General features: G+C 36.8%; 1 long non-coding RNA gene across 5 annotated transcripts; it reads left to right on the forward strand.

Annotated features, from left to right (window-relative positions):
- Positions 1 to 15,733: 15,733 nt before the first annotated feature.
- Positions 15,734 to 20,329, forward strand: LOC132635901 (uncharacterized). 5 transcript variants are annotated; one of them, XR_009580823.1, is made up of 4 exons: positions 15,734 to 16,019; positions 18,056 to 19,341; positions 19,490 to 19,565; positions 20,068 to 20,329. It is a non-coding gene; the product is annotated as an uncharacterized LOC132635901 (long non-coding RNA). The 5 variants fall into 5 exon arrangements; XR_009580824.1 differs by having other exon boundaries at positions 15,772 to 18,158; positions 19,177 to 19,341; XR_009580820.1 differs by having other exon boundaries at positions 15,777 to 18,158; positions 19,174 to 19,341.
- Positions 20,330 to 24,297: the final 3,968 nt, after the last annotated feature.

Raw genomic sequence — 24,297 nt, forward strand, 5'->3', positions numbered from 1 at the left:
TATAGAGTCGTGAGCTTGGAAGGAAAACGTTTAGTTGATAAAGTAAAGGAAACGTAAAGGTATATAAGGCTAGTCCCCTTCTTTCAAAGGCATGACTCCTATATTATGATTTCTTCTCTATATTTCCATGACCTTCTTACATCCCAAAAGATGGAAGTTAAGGATTCTTAAGAGCTTCTTATGAGATAGAGATGAGATATGTTCTATGATAATGATGCTTTCATGAGTTTGATAAACCTATTTTTATGGTTTCATTGATGTTACTTCTTGTTGTTGTATCACCTCAAGATATTAGTTCTTCCAGGGTGAGGCATAACGATGATGATTATTCCATAATATAATCGGAGGTTCTCGACCTTACGTCACTCCGATAGAGTTATAGCCTTTACTTGAGCTCCCATGCATGCCTCATATTATGTATATGATTACACTGCGCCTATATGGTGGGGGCAATCACCACTACGACAGGCGTAGTGGGCAGCTATGATGATGATTACACCATGTCTATATGGCATGGGCAGACACCACTAGTGGGCGGCTTAAGATGTTTACCCCGACGCGGGAGGCCCGGACGCAGGCTAATGATGATCACACCGTGCCTATATGGTCGGGCAGTTTATATATATGTATGTATGATATGATGTTTCTTGTTAGCATGAATGATTTCGCCTTAAGAGGCAATCAGTTACAGGTTATCTCTTCAGCTCATGTTCTCTTACTTCCTTATTATGTTGATTTACATGCCTTACATACTCAGTACATTATTCGTACTGACGTCTTTTTGTTTTATGGACGCGGTGTTGATGCCCACAGGTAGACCGGGATACGGTGCAGACGCTTAGGAGCCTACTCAGCAGATTTGCAGGAGCACTCCACTACTTTGGAGTCGCCATTTCTTTGTATATTCTTTTGTGTATATATTGGGGCATGGAGGGGTCCTGTCCCACCCTCATGATTTCAGTACTTCAGTTAGAGGCTCGTAGATACTTATATGTGGGTTGTAGGTGCTATGTGTCCTCTTCATTGTATACTCTGTACATCATTTTTGTAGTCTCGTGGACTTATGCATGTATACATGTTTTGGGAGATATTTGGAGACTGTTTCATGATAAGTCTTGCGTCGAGATTAATATATATCCAGGTTGAGTATGATAGATAGCATGATGAGTTGTGCTCGGTAGTCAGCTCCGGGTACCCGTTATGGCCCACTAGTTGGGTCGTGACAAAAGTGGTATCAGAGCAGTTCCGTCCTAGGGTGTGTCTACGAGCTGTGTCCAGCAGAGTCTTGTTTATGGGTGTGAAGCGCGCCACACTTATAAATGAGAGGCTACGGGGCATTTAGGAATAATGACCGTCTTTCTTCTTCATAGATCGTGCGATAGAGCTATAACATAAGATTTCTCTTTTTTCTAATTGTGTGTTATGATTTCAGCGATGCCGGTAAAGAGAAAGGCGACAGCCGCCTAGAAGTGTCACACCCTGATCTTACTAGGGTGTGATGGGCACCCGACCCCATATTCGGAGCCGAGCGAACCCGCTGACTCTTATTACACACATAATCAGTTTGGACTCCTTAAATCAAATAAAGATAAAATACATAATAAGGATTTGCAGAATTATCCTTTTCATCGTTCTCGAATCAAGTCAAATCTGTAATCATATAAAATTTGTAACATGTAGCATAATAACACATCGGCTGGTGGAGCCGCTTACAAGACTGACATTCTATACCCACGACTCTGTCTGCAAAGTCTCTAACTTCAACCAAGACATCACAGCATAATACTCTGACCCGACAACACTCCAGGGCCAAATGGAGCTTGCCAACTTCGCTGGAATATCTTCTATAATGGCTTCTACTCATCTGGGTGTACCTGCGCGGCATGAAACGCATCCCCCGAAGAAAGGGGGTCAGTACGAGCAATGTACTGAGTATGTAAGGCATGAATAGTAACATAGTAAGGGATGTAAAGTATGAATAATAACAGAATGGACATATAGGGCATACCGTAAGATAAAAGAGTAACCTGTACATATGAATGCCTTTTTGGCGGTACCATGCATGCTTAGTGCTGCGGAACGTGCAACCCGATCCATTTATATATTATATTGCTGCGGAACGTGCAGCCCGATCCATTTATATATTATATTGCTGAGGAACATGCAGCCCGATCCATTTATCCATATATCCCGCGTCCGGGACGATATCATATTATACCAACTGATCAGGTGGCTATGCGTCTATAGCGCCTCACCTTTCCCCTTACCCCATATACATATACATATATCATGTTCATGTATCATATACATATATCATGTAAGCAGCATGCAGGAGAGCCCAAAGAATGTTATGTCTCTATCGGAGTGACGTAAGGTCGGTAACCTCCGAATATATTATGGAATAATCATCATGGCTTTGTCTCACCTTGAAGGAACAATTATTATAAGGTAGGACTAGCAACGAATAACAGCGTTAAGAGAACATAGAATAAGATCATAAATCTCATAAGGCGTCGCTTCATATACATATGCACATAGAAGAAGTTTTTAAAAAACTCGATGGGTACGTACATAAATCGACACTTGAGAGTCATAAACACGTTTCAAGTCAATCCGAGTTAGTATGAAAAAGTTATGGACGTTTTAGTACAGAACCTTCTATGAACATTTCAGAAGCTATTTTTGGAAAATCAAAGCAATAATCATATCAAGTACCTTTCGAGTATCGCTATGGATCAAATCAACATAGAACTTTTAGAACCACACACTTGTATCAAGACATAGCAAAATAGTTCTTCGGAAGTCAAGAGCATTAGCCATCGTAGTGGCTCTAAGAATAGGAGGTTCTTTGAAATCATACATATACTTTGTCTGTTTGTTTCACAAAGATCATGCCAAAAGAAAGAAAGGGTAAGCCTTACATACCTGCTCCACGTCCTATTAGCTACGCTTAATTGTCCAAGCTCGCTATCGCTAGTCTACATTCAAGAAGATTGACGCAATCATTAGACTCATCATCATATACTTGTCTTAATCCTTCAAATGAGTTCATTTATAATCCGCCGAAATTTCGGCAGCATCTCCCCTGTAAATACACTATCCCCGAGAATCTAACTCGGCCAATTTATCAACAACAATCCGAGAATTCAACTCGGCCAAATTATCAATAACAATACCAATAGTATTAACATCATTTCCAATACCAACATATGCCATAGAACAGCCCACACACTGTTTTCTAAATTTCTCAACCAACCAATTTGCGGTATAACTATTTAGTAATAATATTTCCGTAGAGAAGCTGAAATCAATACCAATAACATTAATAACAACATCCTACAAGAAATATATATTCTTCTCAAACTCAAACCATAATTCAACAACATCAACAAACGAATTTATATCGCTATTTTCTCCGTTCTAATCCGTTAAAACTTTAAATAAACTTGTTAACAATGAAAAGGGATCGTAATCTTACCCCAAGTGTGCAGCCATCACGTCCATCCACTTTTTCTTGATTTATTTTTAGCTCATATTGAAGACAACCCAGCGTACAACACTTTTCCCTTCATGGGCTTCGGGATTCGGGGCTCAGATTTTGGTCAAAATTGGTTTTTCTTCTCTCCAAGGCTCCTCTTTCTCTTTTTCCAAAATTTTCTGGTGTTTTGGTATGAAAATTTAGGAGAAAAGGGCTGAAGTTTCACTTAAATAAACATGGGTCATGGGCCTAACCCGGTTGGGCTCGGATTGGGCCTAGCCCACTGACCTTTCTGCCTTAGAACGTCCATATCTCCTTGTCCCGACGTCACCTGTGGACCCACGACCTATGGTTGGAAATATAATTCAATTATCTACAACTTCTATTTCTTGGTATTTTTCCGAATTCCAAACGTATAATACCGCTGTTTCCCCTCGAAGTCAGATCACCCGAAAACGTTACTTAAAAATAATTGTTTGGAGGACTTCCACTTCGATTTGGCTCAAGGGTCCTTCTTGAGTTGTGTTTAACTTCGCATATGTGCTTCATATAGTTTGTCACATGTCCAAAAAAAAATCTCGACGTGTGGGCCCCACCTCAGCTTACAAATAATCCGACGTACTAAAATACGGGATACAATACTATCAACATGAGTTTAAATTAAGTAGCAACAACATAATTGTCAATCAAATTTTTTTTTTTAGGAAGCACGTGTCATGCTCATGCTCTGAAAATGCGGGGTATAACAAGAAGGGCAAGACTGCGACAGGAAGACGGGTTGAACAGGAGTCCCCGGTGAATATAGAAGAGGGAGAGTCCCATAATGAGGCTTCACCTCATATTTCTCATACTCCGCCTATTCTAGAGGAGCAAGAAGGGGTTCCCACTCCAGCTCTTATGCCTCCAGTTCCTCCACCGGGTGCTTCGGTTCAACAGATGACCGAGACTATTTAGCGGCAGAGTGCAGGTCTAGGTGACAGAGCGGCTAGTGCTAGAGCCCGTGATTTTATGAGTTTGAACCCGCCAGAATTTTTTGGGTCAAAGCTGGATGAAGACCCGCAAGATTTTATAGACGAGATGGTGAAGACGCTGAGGATTATACATGCTTCAGCTACTGAGTCTGTGGAGTTGGCATCTTATAGGCTCTGTGATGTTGCGGTCCTTTGGTACAACAATTGGATTTCTTCATGAGGGGAAAATGCACCTCCTCCGGTTTGGCAGGAATTCGTAGATGCCTTCATTCACCATTATTTTCCACCCGAGGTTCGAAAGGCCCGAGCTGACAGGTTTCTGAATTTAAAGCAAGGGAATATGAGTGCTCGGGAGTATAGCCTTCGTTTCAATTCATTGGCCTGGTATGCTCTGACCACCGATATGAGAGACCGGGTGCATAGATTTGTGAGTGGCTTAGGGCCACATTTGATCAAAGATTGCTTGACAGCTTCACCACAGGAGGGGATGGACATCTCCCATATTCAGGCTCACGTTCCGAATTTAGAAGAGCAACAACAGCCGCAAAGGGGTGAGCGTGATATAGATAGAGGGCAGAGCAAGAGGGCCAGATCTGCCGGTGCTAGTAGCGAGTATAGAGAGGGTCAGAGGCAGTCATATTCCAGATATTCAGGCCAGTCTGCGGCCAGTACACCTCCTCGACTTGCGGGCAGGAGATTTGACCGCCCCATTTATTAAGGACAAGGTCAGAGTTCGAGAGTTTCGGGCTCCCAGTTTGGAGGCGATCCCAGTCAGATGAGACCACCATTACCAAGATGCAACCAGTTTGGTAGATTACATTCGGGTCAGTGTCGCCGAGGTTCAGATACTTGCTATGCCTGTGGTCAGGTTTGGCATATGATGCCTGATTGTCCGTCGATGGGTGGTAGAGTTGGGGCTCAGCCTACAGGGTCAGTAGCAGGTTCTTCTTCATCCGTGCACCCCGTAGGGCACACTCCCTAGATTTCATAACGATGATGATTATTCCATAATGTAATCGGAGGTTCCCGACCTTACGTCACTCCGATAAAGTTATAGCCTTTACTTGCGCTCCCATGCATGCCTCATATTATGTATATGATTACACCGCGCCTATATTGCCGAGCAGTCACCACTACGACAGGCGTAGTGGGCAGCTATGATGATGATTGCACTATGTCTATATGGCATGGGCAGACACCACTAGTGGGCGGCTTGATATTTTTACCCCGGACGCGGGCTAATGATGATCACACCGTACCTATATAGTCGGGCAGTTTATATATATGTATGCATGATATGATGTTTCTTGTTAGCATGCATGATTCCGCCTTAAGAGGCAATCAGCTACAGGTTATCTCTTCAGCTCATGTTCTCTTATTTCTTTATTATGCTGATTTACATGCCTTACATACTCAGTACATTGTTCGTACTGACGTCTTTTTCTTTTATGAACGCTGTGTTGATGCCCACAAGTAGACCGGGATACGGTGCAGACGCTTAGGAGCCTACTCAGCAGATTTGCAGGAGCACTCCACTACTTCGGAGTCTCCATTTCTTGATATATTCTTTTGTGTATATATTGGGGCATGGCGGGGTCCTGTCCCACCCTTATGATTTCAATACTTTAGTTAGGGGATCGTAGATACTTATGTGTGGGTTGTAGGTGCTATGTGACCTCTTCATTGTATACTTTGTACCTCATTTTTGTAGTCTCGTGGACTTATGCATGTATACTTACATGTTTTGGGAGATATTTGGAGACTGTTTCATGATAAGTCTTGCGTCGAGATTGATATATGTCCAGGTTGAGTATGATAGATAGCATGATGAGTGGTGCTCGGTAGTCAGCTCTGGGTACCCGTCATGGCCCACTAGTTAGGTCGTGACAACCTTGATGCCTGTTTCAGGCCATACAAGGATTTTTGAAGTTTACAAACCTTCATAGATGGCTCTCCCTTCCTAAGGAAACCAAGAGGGGGAAGCATATAAACATCTTCAACCAAATCCCCTTATAAAAATGCATTGAAAACATCCATTTGATGTAATTTCCAGCCATGCATAGCAGCGAAGGAAAGAACTACTCTAATAGTGACCATCTTGACTACAGGAGAAAAAGTCTCTTGTTAGTCAAGACCCTCTTGTTAAGTATAACCCTTGGCAACCAAATGAGCCTTATACCTCTCTACCTCTCTTTGTGCATTATACTTTACTTTGAACACCCATTTACACCTTATGGCCCTCTTATCTGATGGTAAATCAACCAAACACCAAGTATGGTTGTCATTTAAAGCCTGCAGTTCTTGTTCCATGGCCTGAACCCATTGAGGATCCTGCATAGCCTCCTCATAAGAACTTGGCTCCTTAATGGCAGAAAAGTTGCATAGGGAATGAAAGTACGGTACATACATAGATGCATAAGACATATAAGCAGATAGAGGGTGGATGGTAGAAAAAGAGGCTGACTGAGTGACATCTGAATTATCAGAAGAGGGGACATTGTGAATATAATCATTTAACCACCCTGGTGGTTTAAAAGTTCTACCATATTTCCTTGGTTGAACAGTAGGAACAGGAGGGCAAGAAACAACCTGATTTGGAGATTGAATTTGACTGACAGTAGGTGTAGGAATGGGACTAGTGTTATGTGAAGTAAGAGCAGTTGTATCATGAGTGCCATGTGATGGAGTAACAACATCATCATCAAGAAGGAACATGTCAGTGGAGGAACCTCCAGGTCTAGGAATGTCATTAGTCAACACCTCAGCAACCTTTAAGGGAAATTCATCCTCTCTGAAAGATACATACCTGTTGATGAAGAGAGTCATACTCTCAAGGCTGTACAACTTGTACCCTTTCTGAGTAGAAGAGTACCCCATGAACACAGACTGCACAGCTCTTGCCCCAAAACTAAGCACTTGTATTACTCACATTGGCAGCATAACATAAGCAACCTACAACTCTTAAGTGTCTCAAAGTTGGGTTCTCTGCCAAAGAAAACTGCAAAAGGAGACTGCCCCTTGAGGGCAGTAGATGACACTCTATTGATCAGATAAACAACATTTTGTATACAAAGAGCCCAAATTCTGATGGGTAAACCTGCTTGAGACCTAATGGCCCTAGCTACTTCAAGGATTTTCTTGTGCTTTCTCTTAACTACCCCATTTTGTTAGGGTGTGTAAGAACAAGAGCTCTGATGAATGATGCCAACAGTTCTGAATAATTCTACACAATGTGAATTAAAAAACTCTGTACCATTATCACTTCTAAAATCTTAACGTTTGCATCAAATTGTCTGTGTAGAAGAGTCATAAAATCTTTCAAAACAATGCATACATCACTTTTCAGTTTGAGAAGAAAAATCCAAACCATCCTACTACAATCATTTACTAGTGTAAAGAAGTATTTGTTACCATCATAAGTGGGGAATCTATATGGACCCCATACATCTCCATGAATCAAATCAAAAACCTTATTGGCTCTATTAGTGCTTTGTGGGAAAGGTAACCTAGTTTGTTTAGCTAAAGGACAAATAGAACATGAATTATTGTGACTAACATGCTTCACTATATGCATCTGTTGTAGAATTTTGTGTGGTATATGTCCCAATCTTTTGTGGCATAAGCTTGTTTCACCTACCATGCTCAAAGAAACTAAATGTGTTGATATGTGATTGACTTTGAGGGGCCAGTAGTACAAACCATCCTCCAAGCTACCAATCCCCCTCACCTTCCCAGTGTGAAGGTCCTGCAGTAGATAAAAGTCAGATAGAAGAGCATACAACGTCTCAACTCTTTTGTCAATTTGGAGACTGATAAAAGGTTATATTTAAAATCTGGAATGGATAAAACATCTGATATCTCCCTTGATCCAATTTATCCTTTGACTCATTACTAGGAAACTTATATCCTTCAGACAAAATTTTAGACTTAGACACCATGTGTTTAGTTGCCCCAGTGTCAACTATCCACTTCGGATTATCTTCACTAGTGTCCACAATACAACTAACGATACCTGCTGAGTGGGTTGCAATCTCAGGTGTTTTGTTATTGTTGTGGTGAAGATGTTGTACAATTTTGTCATATTGTCCCTCACTGATGGCTATGTTGACACCTCCAAAATTTTGAGAACCTGTAGCATATCCATGTGCTCCAACATTCCTAACATATTCTCCTCCATTACCATATCCTGCAGTGTATGATGGATTCCCTGCATTATATCCTGCATTATATGGGTGTCCTGCATTGGCATTAAATGCGTGACCTGCATGAGCATTGTATGTTTGTCCTGAATTCCTTGCATTTCCACCTGCCATATCATAGCCTGCATTATGAGGTAATTGTCCTGAATTCATAGTGTGTCCATTATATCCATGGTTACTTCTTTGAATTATTTGCTGATCCTGAGCATGTTCAGCGGGGACTCCATACTGTGCATTGCAAGCACTGTTTTCTTCTTCCCTTTGTACCATGGTGGATATCCTATTAGCTACTAGTAATCATCCATAGTATGCCCCTTCATTTCACAATGGTCACACTGAGCATTTGGATTTTTGTATTTAGCCTTTCAAGAGTGAGAATGTTGTTGTTTAATTTGTTGAGAGTGAGAGTGTTGCCTTGCAGTCCAAGGAGCAGTAATGTCATTCCCTTATACAAGGGATTTTGCACCTATGAAACTCAACTCTGAACTTTTTCTTTGGCTCTCATCCTCTATTATCATTGCATAAGCTTGGTTTATGTTCGGTTCTGAATTTTTCATGAGTATTTGCCTCCTCGCTGGTGCATAGGTCTCATTCAACCCTCCCAGGAACTGGAGAAGTCTTTGTTGATGCAAATGGTCCATATAATCCTTTGCTTTTGGACAATCACAACTCAGAGATGTTACCATAGCATTATACTCTGCCCACAACTCCTTCAATTTGGTAAAATACACTGAGACCGAATCAGTTCCTTGAGAGATAGTTGCAATTTCCTTGCGAGATAGTTGCAATTTCTCTATGTAGATGATAAATTCTCATACGGTTCACTTTGTCAAAACGATCTTTCAAATCTTCCCACACCAGATACGTATCTGATGCATACACTATTCCACTTAACAAACTAGGTGCTACCGTATTCATTATCTAAGATAAAACTACCGCATTACAAGTATCCCAATGTTCATGATATTCTTTCCCATAATTTTCCTTCTTACATGTCCCTGTTACAAAGCCTAATTTCCTCTTTGCTTGTAATGCAATTTGCATCGATCTCCGCGATAATCCATAATTCTCAGATCCTTTCAATTGAACAGGAATTAAGATCGAACTTGAAGTATTCGATAGATGCACATAAAGAGGATGTGTGTGTGTAATCGTAGGCTCTATTGTAGAATTTGTGTGTGTGGTTGTAGGTTCTGTTGTAGCCACCATTGTTGCCATCATTGATGCATCTTCGAGCTAAAATCGAAGAAAAGCAAACATTCTGCAAAGAGAACTATCTCTATATTCAATCCGCTACACTAACCCAACTACACTCACAGATCGAGAAGAAAATCTCTCACAACTGGATCTGTTTCTAGTGCTTTGATACCATGTTAGCACCTACAATGGTGAATCTTAGAGTTTACATATGAGAGAAATGATAGAGAGAAGAATTGGGAAAATATCTTATGTATTGACTTTTTTGTTTATTGAGCAAGATTACAATATATATAGACTAACAACCGACCTACTCTAATCTATGCTTAGTTGTACATGTGTGCTTAGTTGTACAATTAGTTCTAACCACCTCTAATACACTCTAACTAACTGCCACATCATCTTACTCCTTAATAGAATGACCTCTTTCCATATTTAGAAACAATCACCTTTATACAATGATTTATAGCCACACAAAATATATGAGCCTCATTTTACATCACAAGTTCAAAAGTCTTTTTCTTTTTTAAACTCCGCCTAGTCAAATAGGTTGGCATAAATTGAAACAGAGGGTTTAATAATTAGCAAGGTGAAGGAATACATTATTGCTAAACATACACTTAATCAATACTCAAATAACAATATATTAACGCGAGTTCATGCTTTAAACACAAAAGATATAACTACGGATTTTGGAAGCTTATACTCATGTCCATACAATTTCAGACAAACAGATAGCCCCTTCAGTTTGCTAGGCAAGGTGAAGGAATACATTATTGCTAAACATACACTTAATAAATACTCAAATAACAATATATTAACGCGAGTTCATGCTTTAAACATAAAAGATATAACTACGGATTTTGGAAGCTTATACTCATATCCATACAATTTCAGACAAACAGATAGCCCCTTCAGTTTGTTAAGGGAGAGAAAAGAGTTTCTCAATGAAACTCAAACAAAATTGAATGGTGATAGCCAACAGATCCTAACAACTTTCATATTATCATTCAGAATTTCAGATCTCATTTTCTAGAAAATACACAAGCAAACTCAAATAAACATCAACGAGTAGAGCAGATTTATTCACGATTTGAAACTAAAAACTTCCAAAATTTAGTTAAACTGGCAAAACATACATACAACGAATGAAAGGGATCAAAATGAGTTAGACCACTGCGAATATGAATTCCAGAAAAACAGATCCAAATCTAAAGCTGGCGACAGGGAGGAACCCAACATGTTTTAAAAGAAAATCTGACCAGTGTTAGCATAATTGTATTAATCTGAAGAAAGCTTTTTTTGAACATCCTTATATCAAACAGATGAAAACAGATCTAATTCTCATTTAAGGTTCTCAAACCAGTCATCAGTTAACTCTGCCCTTAATAACTTGACGACATATGTAACCACATGTCACGACCCAGCTAGGGGCCGCGACGGGTACCCGGGGCTAGCCACTGAGCACCACTCGCTCTACTACTCATCTTACTCGCTCAAGGCCCCATTTATCAAATTTATACATGAATTATAGGAAAAACATATTTTAGATAGAAATATAAATGCTTTATATACACTTGCCTCTCGGCCATCAAAATACTATATACATATAATAACATCTCGTGAGACCATCTAACCTACACTGCGTATCTACGAGCCTCTACTGACATACTATGCATATAGACGGAACAAGACTCCGTCGTGCCCAAAATGTACATATATACCAAAAGAGGAATCATAAGCACCTCTGAAAAAAAGAGTGCTCTCAATCAGCTGGCAGCTACTAAGGATCTGGATCAAGCTCACCTCCTTGTCTACCTGTGGGCATGAACACAATGTCCAAAGAAAGCGAACATCAGTATGAATATTGTACTGAGTATGAGAGGCATAAACAATGAAGAAAGGCAACAATAATATAATGAGAACATCAATATGGAACATCTGGATCTCAATGACAATCATAAGAGAAGTAATGCATGATATCTTACTCATACTCATCATCATATCATAAATGCATAATATGTAAGCTGCCCGTCCATGTCGGAACGGTGTAATAATCAATAACATTAGCCCGCGTCCAGGCCTCCCGCGTCCGGGGTACCATCTCATGCCGCCCACTAGTGGTGTCTGCCCATGCCAACTGGCCATGGTCTATCGTATAGCTGCTCGCTTTCGCGGTGACTGCCCGGCCAACTAGGCTCGGTGTGATGCAATCATCACATAATAATATTCTTATCAAAATATACTTGTCATCGTACATGCATAAAGACTCTAGAACAACTGCATTCTATCGAGGTGACGTAAGGTCGTGAACCCTCGATTCTATTATGGACATATATGAACATTCTGCCTCACCTTGAAAGGATTAGTATATAAGGTGAGTGTATACAAGGAACAACATCATTTACTTTATAAGAACGTCATATCATATCTCTTGACTCATATAGTTATTCATGATCTTAGGCTCTTGGCTTTCCGGGATATAGGAGAATCATGGAAAGGGAGAAGAATCATATTATTGGATTCATGCCATTGAAAGAAAAGGACTAGCCTCACATACCTTTGTCGCTTAGTTAAGCTATCGTTCACTTGATCCCCTTCAATATCACGTTGCTACCTTCACGATAGAATGCACATTACGTTAGTTAATCGACTATAGGAACACATCGTTATTTCTAGGAAAAATTGAGCATCATTTTCTTTGTTTGTACTACTTTTACCGTGTCCAATCTCAATTCCCAAACTCTCACAACAACACTCACAATATTGTAATCAACAATCGTCATTTATATACATTGAGCAAAATCCACCATTTTTCTCCAAATTTCCACATTCATGGGTTCTAGTTTATTATCATGTTTTCTCATACCACACACCCATTTCATGGTCTACACGTCATTTATAACATCTTTATACTCACAACACATCAACATTCATGATTCAATCCCACTATCATTCAATTATAACACTATTCACATTTTATGACCCATTTATTACACCCTCTCATAATCCAAGTGTTTCATCATATAAATACTTTAGTCATCATGGAAAAGTCATCAAACTTACCTTAGAGGTTGGTGGAACAAGCCTGGAGTGAAGCCTCTCCTCTTTCACCAAAACCCTACTTCACCTCCTTTGGGATCTCTTAGTTTGGATGAACTTCATTTGAGTTTCATGGACTTTGATTCATGAATTTGATGTTGTTGATCTTAATTTCCCTTGGTCCTTCTTGTAGATGAAGTGTTTGGAGAATTCTCTAGAAAGCTCTTGAGTTGTGTAGATGAGAAAATGAAATAAAATGAGGCTTGGGTCCCTTTTAATAACTCAAAGTCTGATTTTTAATGATCAACAGTCGGGGTGTACAGTGGTCGTGAACCACAGTTTACGGGCCGTATACTGGTTTACGGTCCGTCCTTCATGGCCGTATTTAAGCATATCAAAAACAGAAGGATTGACTGTCATCATGGTGATTTACGATCGAGGTTTACGGGCCGTATTTCGATTTACGGTCCGTATTCTGGGTCGTGTTTTACCATTTCAACATTTAACAGAAATTTAAATTTCTTGGAGTGTTGGAGGACGATCGCACTTTACGGTCCGTAAATCACTTTACGGGCCGTATTGTGCTTTACAACCACTGGACTGAAATGAATTTCTGCAACTTTCTTATTTCCAAAAATTCATGAATCGTCATTCCCTACTTAGTAAAACACCGCACACTCATACCCTTCGTTGATCTATTCATTGTAGAGTCACGGAAAATTTTCCGAGGTGTAACACCACAACTTCCTCTTTTTTTTAGGTGGATATCTAATTCCCCTAAGTTAGTACTTGAAAGACATTTGACCATCTAAAACTTTTGGAGTTTGTTTTCCTTAAACACAGTTTGTTAAAAAAGGGAGTATCACACTTTAGGAAATAACAAACCTAGAAATGAAAACTCAATTTGTTAAGCAAAAACTAGGCAGAATCAGAGTTCATCACTTGGAAAGACAAAAGTTTCTATTTGGACACACATTTATCCAGTCCCCCTAAAACTTGTTTCTGCAGGATATTGACCATATAAAGCAACTTTTGGGAAAACACCTTTAAATGCCAACTTATTTGAAAAGGAAAGGATGTTGAACTTTGAGAACACAACTGGTATTAGGGATCATAGTAGAAGTAAATCACAACTAGAGAAGGGTATTTTCTAAAGTCCACAATTAGTTAAAACAATTTTAAGCTTAAACTGAACAGTTGGAAAGATATATTCTGTCTAAACTCAACATTTACCTCAACACAATCATTTATTGACTGTGTTCTGGCAGTTAGAGATGCAACGTCATGAATATGCTTTAAAACTCAAGCTACTTTTGAACACCAACCTCTTGCACTAAACTCAAATGCAGAATAATATATTCATCCCTTGGTTCTTGCTCAAATTCTATCAACATGTCACTACTACAAAAAGTACTTTTAGGGCCTGTTTGGAAAGCCACCTGGTAATTGGAATTGGTGTAATTACTAGGGTAGTAATTACACAGCCTAGTAATTACACAGTAGTGTAATTACAACGACCTGTTTGTTTGTCATAACGTAATTACAGTGTAATTACAAGCGTGCTGTTTGGTTGCACAAGTGTAATTACACAGTCAGTTTAATTTAAAAATAAAATTTAATTATAAAAAATTTAAAATTAATATTTAAAAAATATTGCCTTTATAAATGATATTAAATTAGTTATTTAATAACACATTGTTTCTTGAAAATATATTAATTAATAATCATATATTTGTAACTAATATTGTAACAAAAATAATTGATATATATTTTTCAAATTAATATTTAATTTTAATTAATTATAAAACTTAAAAGAAGACTTTTTTTGTGAGAACGTCATGGATTGGATGTTTGACAAAAAAATAATATTAATAAATATAATGCCATAACATTATTCAGATGTTTGACACAAAAAATCCATCAAATGTAAGTGAAAAATAAACAACATGCAATGTGAAAGCAAATAACTTAAAATTGAAAATATAACCTAAATTCAAAATCCAAAAGAAAAAGTTCAACATAATACTCTTATGTCAAATTCCAACATTACATAAGTAAGTTCCAACGTAACTTAAGTAAATAATTCAAAAGAAAGGAAAAATATAAGTCTATAACCCTATTCACAATGAAATTATACTTTAATAACGTCACCTGTTATATGTCAAGTTTGTTAATAACTCATTCTTTCCAATATTAAGAGGTGTAGTTTCAAATATTAGAATAATAACACGGTTATGTTAAATGAATAAAATAAAAAAATAAAAAAAATACGAGCAATTACATGGAATCACAAGAAGTAAAGGTTGGGAATGAAAAGAAAGAAAATGAAAAATAAATAATATAAAAAGAAAAATACATTTTAAAAAATAAAAATAATAAAAAAGTAAAAATAAAAAAGTAAAAATAAAAAAGAAATTAAAATAATAGAAATAAAAAAATATTTAAAATCAAAAAAATTAAAATAATAGAAATAAAATAAATTAAAAATAAAAATGAATTAAAGTAAAAAAAATAAACAGACTAAAAAGTAACCCTGTAATTACAGGGTGTAATTACACCCAATTCTCAGCCCCCCCCCCCCCCCCCCCCCTTGAGAATTGGAGAGTGTAATTACACCCTGTCAATTACACTCAATTCCCACCTAACTGTGTAATTACCTGGTCAAACAAACAGGTCAAACTGTGTAATTACACCCAATTACACTCAATTCCAATTATCTGGGTGGCTTTCCAAACAGGCCCTTAGTGGCATTTATTTAGTGGCTATAAACTAATTGTCAGTAAATAATTCAACAAGACAAAAGATTAGCGATAATTAAATATTTGTCGAGAATAAACACATTTTAGTGGCAATTGAAAGTTACGGCCATAAAGATTACCTTTTTCAATAATTTTATATCTTCCCTCCAACTCTTTTTTAGCCCGCCAAGTATGAATTTTCTTTCTAGAATCCATATAATTAATTATTTCTTTCAGCCAAACAAAAATATTTTACCCTAAAAAGTCAATTTATTCCTTTCAGCCAAAGTCACGATGAGTAACCCAGGTCTTCTCTCTCGTCATCGGTGGCGTTGTCGATCAATCCTCTGTTAATTACTCATTTTAATTTTTGAGTTCACATATTTGATTTTAGGTTCGGAATTTGGATTCTAGTTTTTTGGATTGTTTGCCATGATTTCCGATGTGAGGCTTTTGATGTGCTATATATTTCGTAGTAGATCTGAAAGTTAGAATAGTGAATGACGTTTGCTTTCTGAATCTGTTTACATATGCCTAACACATACACATAGGTAGATGTCTATATACATTTTTTTTTCTTATAACTGAGAAATTCTCGAGGCATGGTGGCGCACGATTCTAGACAATCATAAATACATATAGTTCAGTTTTTCCGATATATTTTAATGGTAAATTGTTAGATTATAGAGTCTGAAAGTGAGAGCATTGTTGTAGGTGAGTTTATCTCGATTATTTTGATCTACTTTTAATAGTTGATTTGCTTCGAAATCGATATAGAGGCTTTGAGTACTCAGTGATACTATATATATACAAACACACATGCTCATATACGTATACTTGTTGGTGTGTATGTGTGTTACTTTATTTTTCAATGGTCAGTTGATCTGGATTGATAGAGCTAGAATGTCATTGTCCATAAGCTTATCGCCTTCATTATTTTGGTTTGTTGCTGGAATTGTGTGTCCTTGTGCCTTTGAAGTTCAATTGTTGTCTTCTATGTCACTGTCTGTTTGTTTGGTGTGTATATAAGTGATCTATAGTTGGGCAAGTTGTTTACAGTTTAAGTTTTCTCAACTTGTTTGCAATAGCCCATGTGCATTAAGATGTCTATGCTCAATATAAGAAGTTCCACTACTTGCAATAGCCTTTTAATATTCTTTACCCAATTTGAATTAGTGTGTGTACACATTCATATACGTGTTAAGTTACCTTTTCCCCTTTTCTATATATCATTTATGAGATAGTTAAGAAATTGATTGGGTATGATAATAGGCCAAAGATACGTTGATTAGTCACTTTAAATATGGTCGAGTGGATTTCCATCAACGAAAGGAGAGATTAAGAACAGACGCTCCATTGTCATTGAGCATGGTGTGTGCAAGGAAAAAGTGCATACAACATATAACTATATCTCTATGAAATTACAACTGAGGCAAAAGAAATTTCCCCCATAACATAGAGTTTAAGATGACCTTTGAAAATAGGCAAAAGAAGTTTCCTCCATAAAGTTGAAAGGATCTTTGATGTATTTAGAAGTGGCAGAATGAGAGGTACTAGAGAGAGAACTGTTATCTTGTCAAAAAAAAAAAAAAGGTGCTAGAGAGAGAATTAAACATTGAAGCCATATTAAACTGGAAGAAGATGATGACATAAAGTTGAAAAAGAAAGAAAGAAACAGAAGCTAAGGGTATGTGAGATTTCACTGGCTATGTTGTTGCTGTTATCTATGCATTATACTGGCCTAACATGTCTCTCATTACCTCAACTGTTCAGCTACCCATCTTAACTAGACAAAATAAGACCAATCAATATCAGTAGCCACCTAATGTTTTCTTAAGAAAGCTTTGACACTGCTTGTGGCGTTTTTATGCCAGTTATGAATCTTAAAAACCTTAATACTGCAAAAGTGGTACGAGCTCAACTCGAGCTCATCTCTATGAGCTCTCCCAAGTTTACTATAAGCTTAGAAATTATTTATGCTAGACTAAAATGCAGTTGAATAGTTGATTTGCTTCAAAATGGAGTTGGAGGCTTTGAGTACAAAGTGATTTGCAAATGTAGAACCTATCAGTTGTCTTGCGCAAAAATTGGATTAAGAAATTATATCATAATTATTCTATTCAATTTGAATGGTTATAACCAATTGATACAAAATTATATATCTCTTTTCGAGTTACAGCGCATCCTAGTCTCTTCTGTTTTGTGCACAAAAAGATATTGTTAATTGGTTGGATACTGAACTTTAAATTTTTTATTAGAATAGTGGAACTGACATATAAGTTCTCTATTTTTTCATTCATCGTGAAGTGTTTAGGCAGTTAACTTCTTCCTTGGGATGGAAAAACTTCTTCTTTGGGATAACAAATAATTATGATTCTATTAGAGTTAACATGTTTTGCTTCCTCTGCCCAATTTCATTATTTTGTACAGGAAGATTCTTTTTTTGCATGTACCGAATCTGGAGCATTCAATTTGTTCTTGATAATACGCCTTGGAGAAGGACTTTTCTCCTTTCTTTTTGCTTCTACTAGTGGTACACTTTGAGCTCCAATGTTGTCATCTTGCTGCTTTTTTTCCTCTACCATATCTTCCTATCTATATGGACTGTTTTGCTTTATGATTACCCTCTAACTAATAACATTAGATGTGTGTTGGTCCTTAGGATAAACTATATGTTCATTGCTTAAACTAGTAGCTTGCTCCTTAGGTCCAAACTCACTCTCATTCTCAACTTGTATTGATGGTTCATCTTTAGTTCTTTAGAATTATTTGCTGCTGCAGAGAACATGGACCGTGTATCATAATTTTTTGAAAAGTTATCTTGAGTATGTGAAGTTATCTCCTGTACAAATGCATTTAATCCAATCTATTTAAAACTATGATCACATGTGCCTGGACTCAATTGATCACAAGCTACAAGAACCGAACTTGCAGTTGGTACCAAAGTAGGTTGGTTTCCACTACCCAAATTTCTTGAGATCCCAACTTTATTCCCAAGTGATTGAGCAACGTAAAGGAACTTGGGATCAATTTGTAATGACTCAATGCTTGTCGCACCAAGCTGAGAAGTTTTTTTTTTTCCAGATTTTTACTTGAAAGCAAAATGCATCCTTCATCAACCGTGGCCTCAATCTCCTTATCAGCTACACCCTTATTTCCTGAGCCACCAACGTCACCTGTAGTTGTAGCAATTTTGTTGCTATTTTCCACTTGTAGCACTATATCATGTCCAACCTCCTTTCCCCATTTTACACCCTTATACTATTCTAGTTTGAGTGTGAATGCTTTTCATTTCGCAACAGAATATATAAAAGCACTTAAAATGACTATTTTTTTGGGTATGCATGTCCATTGAAACTTGAACAGTTGTACCTTGTGCAAATATTTTAGTTTGAATGTACATTCTTTCCATTCCAGCTGGCGTTTCATTTCTTTCCCTGCATTTTCTGCTTTCTATAAAGTATAATCTGATTTTCATTGTATTGTAACCCTTTATCCTCCCATTTCAAGACACTTTCTCATGTGTTTTTCTCCTATGTCTCTTATAGAAGAACTCAAGAAAATGAGAAGACTGTAAAAGAAATTACCTATGTTGTTTCTATGTCGAAACACATAATCACATGAAGCGACATTCCATATTTACCAGCTTGGTAGCAGATCATTCATTTGAAACTGCACTGAAGAAATGACTATAGTTTTATCTACTCAAAATCCAGGTACTCCTCTCTCTGAAAACATCTTTCTACTTGTATATCGTAGAGTGGGATTGTACTCCTTTCCTCTAAATCATCTTGTTTATGAATATTTTGCTTTCGTTTTCCTTTTTCCCCTGAATGTGTTATATTTTTTTCCTCCTTCTTGCAGTCTTGTGTTCTTAGGGTTAACACACATTTGAGGGGTGCAAGACGAAAGTGAAAAAGACTTCTTCAAATAATTGAAGGTGCTAGATTCATTAACTTTTTCTTGAAATCTTGGTTCTTCAGTAATGACATTCCATTGGTCTTGCAAATAAGTAACTTTTTGGACTTTAATCGAGTTACCTAACATTCTTTAATGATTACGCTTCAATTTTGGAATGTGTCATGAAAATGATTGAAATTTGACGATCACTGATCTTTAGTAAGATTTCTTGTGGAGTTTAACTGGTTTTGAAGTTACTCATCCTATTTTTCATGCAAAAGTTATAGTAGAAAATAGTTTCTAGGATTTAAGTCTCAGTATTTGAAGTTTGATTACTATATCGGTTGTGTAGTTGCAAATTGTCTTGGTGATTGAATGGGGATAATCTTGTTCATCTTGATGCACATAAGCTGAGATGGTTTCATCTTGCACTGATGCGATTTACTTTTCTATTTTTATATGTTGGATGTGCACAGATGTATATAACTCAAGAATAAGATTATATCCCTGTTGTTGATGTTTATTTTATTTTATAATTTCAGGTCATACACTAAGATGTTGAGCTATTCGGCATGCGGAAGACTTCATTATGATCAAGCATTGGAGTAGCTTTAATTATTTGTTTTTTATATAATGCCAAATGACCCTAGTTATTAGATTGAAATTGTTTATCCATTACATTGTTCACTTTGAAATTATGGTTTAATAGTTATTTTTGTTGTGGATTTAATGAAGTGTATTAATTTATTGAAGATGAATCTTATTATTATTTTTCAATGTAACTAGCATTAGATGTTGTTGGAAGAGCATTTTTAATATCTACTGGCAATAACAAGTCATTAGAAGGTCATCTTCTACTAATAATAGGATCTTTACCGGCCATAATAAAAGCTGGTAATGTATGGACAACAGCAAAATCATAAATAGTTTTATTGGCCATTACATAAGCTGTTAAAAAGATTACTTTTTACAGGCAATTGCATAGGTCTCTATCGGCAATTATAAAGGCCGTGAAATGTTTGACTTATGATATTTTGGGGAAGTTTTAGTAGCTATTTTAATTGCCGGTACACAAGTGCCGCTAAAGCTCATGGACTTTTAGCGGCAATAGTAGGGGTCTTTACCAGCATTCAGTGTAATGGCCGCTAAAGCCTTTAGCGACGGCAGCAACGCCGGCCAATGGCTAATTGCCGGTAAAGGAATCGCTAAATAGCATATTAATTGCCGCTAAATGAGCTTTTTGTTGTAGTGTGTAACTGTTGTTTAATCACATCCTAACATGTTTTGGTGACAATTATGAAAGAGTTTCTTTGGGAAAAAAAGAAGTCATTAAAGTTGTTAGCATAACATTAATGAATGAAAGATCAAGTTGGATTTGGATCTAAGAGGAGAAGACTGTTACTAATCAATTAGACTTCATTTTAAACACACTAAATGAGCATCACACATACAGAATGATGCTACAATTTTCAGGAACCCATCAACCCAGGGGAATGATTTTAGAGCTAACATTTCACCACTTCAACATTAAGGATTTGAAGAGAAAGCACCATACGGCAGTGTAGTCATGCTCAAACTATCAAATAAGGAGTTGACTTAATTCACACATAAAAGAGAAGACTGATTATCTAACTACCCAGTGATAAAATGCTGCAAATAAAGTTACATGTCCTAAATAGAGACTTAATTAAACAGGAATAAAAATGCAAGATGGTAGCTGAAATGCCCTTTTCTTGCTAAAATTATCACAATGAGCTAAAATTATCACATCAACTCTATAAATGCCTTTTTTCTTGTAAAATAAATTACTAAGAATAATGATTCATTTTCAGGTCTGCTGGCCTTGAGCACATGACACTAGCTGCAAAATAAGTTAAACTACCGCAAATTTTGTTTAATATTCGTGATCAAACTAAATGGAACACCTAAAATGGGATTCATGGATGAGGTTCTAATAAAACATGCAAATTTTGTTTCTTAGCCGAGTAAACTTTCGCGAAACTTCTATTTCAACCTAAAAAAGAAAATATTGTCTATCATTCGTAGGTCAAAAGACGAAGCTTCACAAAGAATTGATCGAAGCACATTAAGTGCCTTTTTAAGGATCCAATGATGCAACACTTCGGATAAAAAAAGAGAAGAAATGATTGACACGACAATATTTGGGGTTCAAATTCTAACTACATTAAGACGTGGCATAGGGATTCAGGAAAAGAACCGCATGTGTAAAATAGTACTCCAACTTAGATTATGTGTCAGAGTTTTCTATGTTACACGTCTCTTAAGAAATATTAATTAAAAGAGATTTTGACTATGTTATCCTTATATATATAATCTTCCTCTATTTATGCGTCATCTCTCCATAATTGAGATGTTTGTAGTCTTAGTTACTACTACTAAGAGTAACTAATATTGTCTTGAATTTTTAAAATGAAAAATAATTTGAGACATTTTTTTTATAAATCACCACAATCATTTGAAACGGATTAAGTAGTAATAACAATATCTAAGGAAATAACTTAATTCCACTTGTATATATGACAAGTCTCTAGCCTCAAAGTACCAAAGAAACTTCACGAGATGTGTTTCTTTCAATTATCATCGATATACATTACGTACCTAATACATGAATAATCAGAAAAAACAATAGAAAAACAAAGTGAAGTTTAATTTAAACTTATCAAATGCAATCTAAAAATACTAATTGCAGATACAATTAGTTTGACAGCACGCCACCAAGCCCAAAAGTGGCTTTAACTTTTTTCAGTATTATTAGTCGGTAAAAGATGTTGGGAAAGAAAGATCTCAAATATCGACCGGCAATTTCCCCCTAAACGTAAAAGACAGATAAACTCATAAAAAAAAAAATCAAACATACTCTTTGTATTATTAATTAAATTCTAATTACTTCAGAATTCAATCCTGGAAAAAGCTTGTATCTTTTCGTATGGCATTATTATTAACCCTCAGAATAATTTCTTGCATGCATTATTATACAGTCTTCTATTCTCCGATCAAACAATATGCACACAACCAGAGGGTATGTGATCTGAGTGTTTGGTTGTTCATATTTCAGTATAAGATATTCCCTCCGTCTCATGTCTTTTTTTCTTTTTTGGTCTGTTCCAAAATAATATCTCTTTTTATATTAAATAATTTTGATAAGTTTAAAATTACAAGATTTAAAGAACTACACATCTTAATTTAAAATCACAAAATTCAAAAGTCTTTCTTTTATTTTTTAAATTTCGTCCAGTCAAATTAAGACACTTAAATTTAGACGGAGGGAGTAATAAAACAATTCTTGAGAAAGTAGAAACGAAACTTTTAGAAAAAGGAGTAAATGAAAAATAAAACGAAAGAGCTAAGATTTCTTTTGCGGTAACTATATTAACACTTAACAGCATTAGTAGTTGATAAGTTAAAACCTACTATATTAATTAGATGATTTACATCCCATAATCTCCAAGCACTTGAGGGGCACAACTAAGAACTCTTGTCAGCCATTCATCTTCACCCTCCTCTTCATCACAGCCGTCCATTTTCTCCTCTTCCTCCTTTCCCCCTTCTTGCATGCTTTTCTCTTTTCCTTTTTCTTTAACCTTTCCTTTTCCCTCCAGTATCCATGGCCCGTTAAAGCCCATTTCAAGCCCAGAAAACACCTCAATATTGGGCCCACCAAGCCCAACTCCAGCAACCTCAAAACTACCACTGCTACTGCCACAACCCATCTCAATACCAGCCATTAAAGTAGAACCCGACCCGGAAAATGCCGGTCCACAGCTCTCTCCACTTATATAAAATGACGAAGATGCCCCTAACATCCCCGCATTTTTACCATCACTGCCACTACCATTTATCTCTTTCAACAACTCATGCATTACCTCTTCAACTTTCTTATCCTCCAACATATACCCTTCTTCATCATCCTCTAAGAATGCCTTTAGCTCCATTGAAACTCCAGTAATGACGTCATTTTCCATCTTTCATATATATTGTCTACCAATTTCTTTTTTGTTGACAAAAAAGAGAGTGAGAAGTTGTGGCAAGATTAGGAGGAAAGAGGGGTGGGATATATAGGTGAAAAAAGTGGGACCCACTTAATATGGGACCACATGACACGTAGGGTAGAGGTCAAAGGTAGTATGGTGATGTGGACTAAATTGTCGCAGGTAACTGCAAGTCATGTGACTTTGGGTGGGATACAGACAAAATGGTTTGGTGGATATGTTAGTTCTCCACAAAAGGTCAAGAAAAAAAAGGTTATGATGCTACGTTGTTGAAGTGTATGTTAGATGTACATCTTGTCCGTTGATTACTGAGATTAGAAGATCTGACGGTGGAGGATCTAGGATAGAAGGATCTGTATTTAAAGCATAGTTGTAGGAGGATGAAATTAAAGAACGAGTATTGCCTTGACTTCAATGACCGTCTGCTATAAGCCTGTCTGCAAGGTGCAGAAAACGCTTCCTGATTTTCTCAGCTACTCCATGAAATTACTAAAATATCCTTTCACCTTTAAGGTTTTTGGATGAAAGAGTTTCGATATTTATCACCCAATCTATCTCAATTTATGTGATACTTTTCATTTTTCGAAAATCAAATAAGAAAAAGAATTCTCGCGATTTATTTATGTGCTTTTAAAATATTTTAAATTGTTAATTAGTATGACTTACGGTACTTTTTATATAGTTTTTAAATATGTAAATTAGTTTTTAAAAAAAAAACTTAAAGACTGTATATCCGAATTCACGATTAAAATGAAAAAGTTT

The sequence above is a fragment of the Lycium barbarum genome, chromosome 4 (genome assembly GCF_019175385.1).
Source record: "Lycium barbarum isolate Lr01 chromosome 4, ASM1917538v2, whole genome shotgun sequence".
Classification (NCBI taxonomy): domain Eukaryota; kingdom Viridiplantae; phylum Streptophyta; class Magnoliopsida; order Solanales; family Solanaceae; genus Lycium; species Lycium barbarum.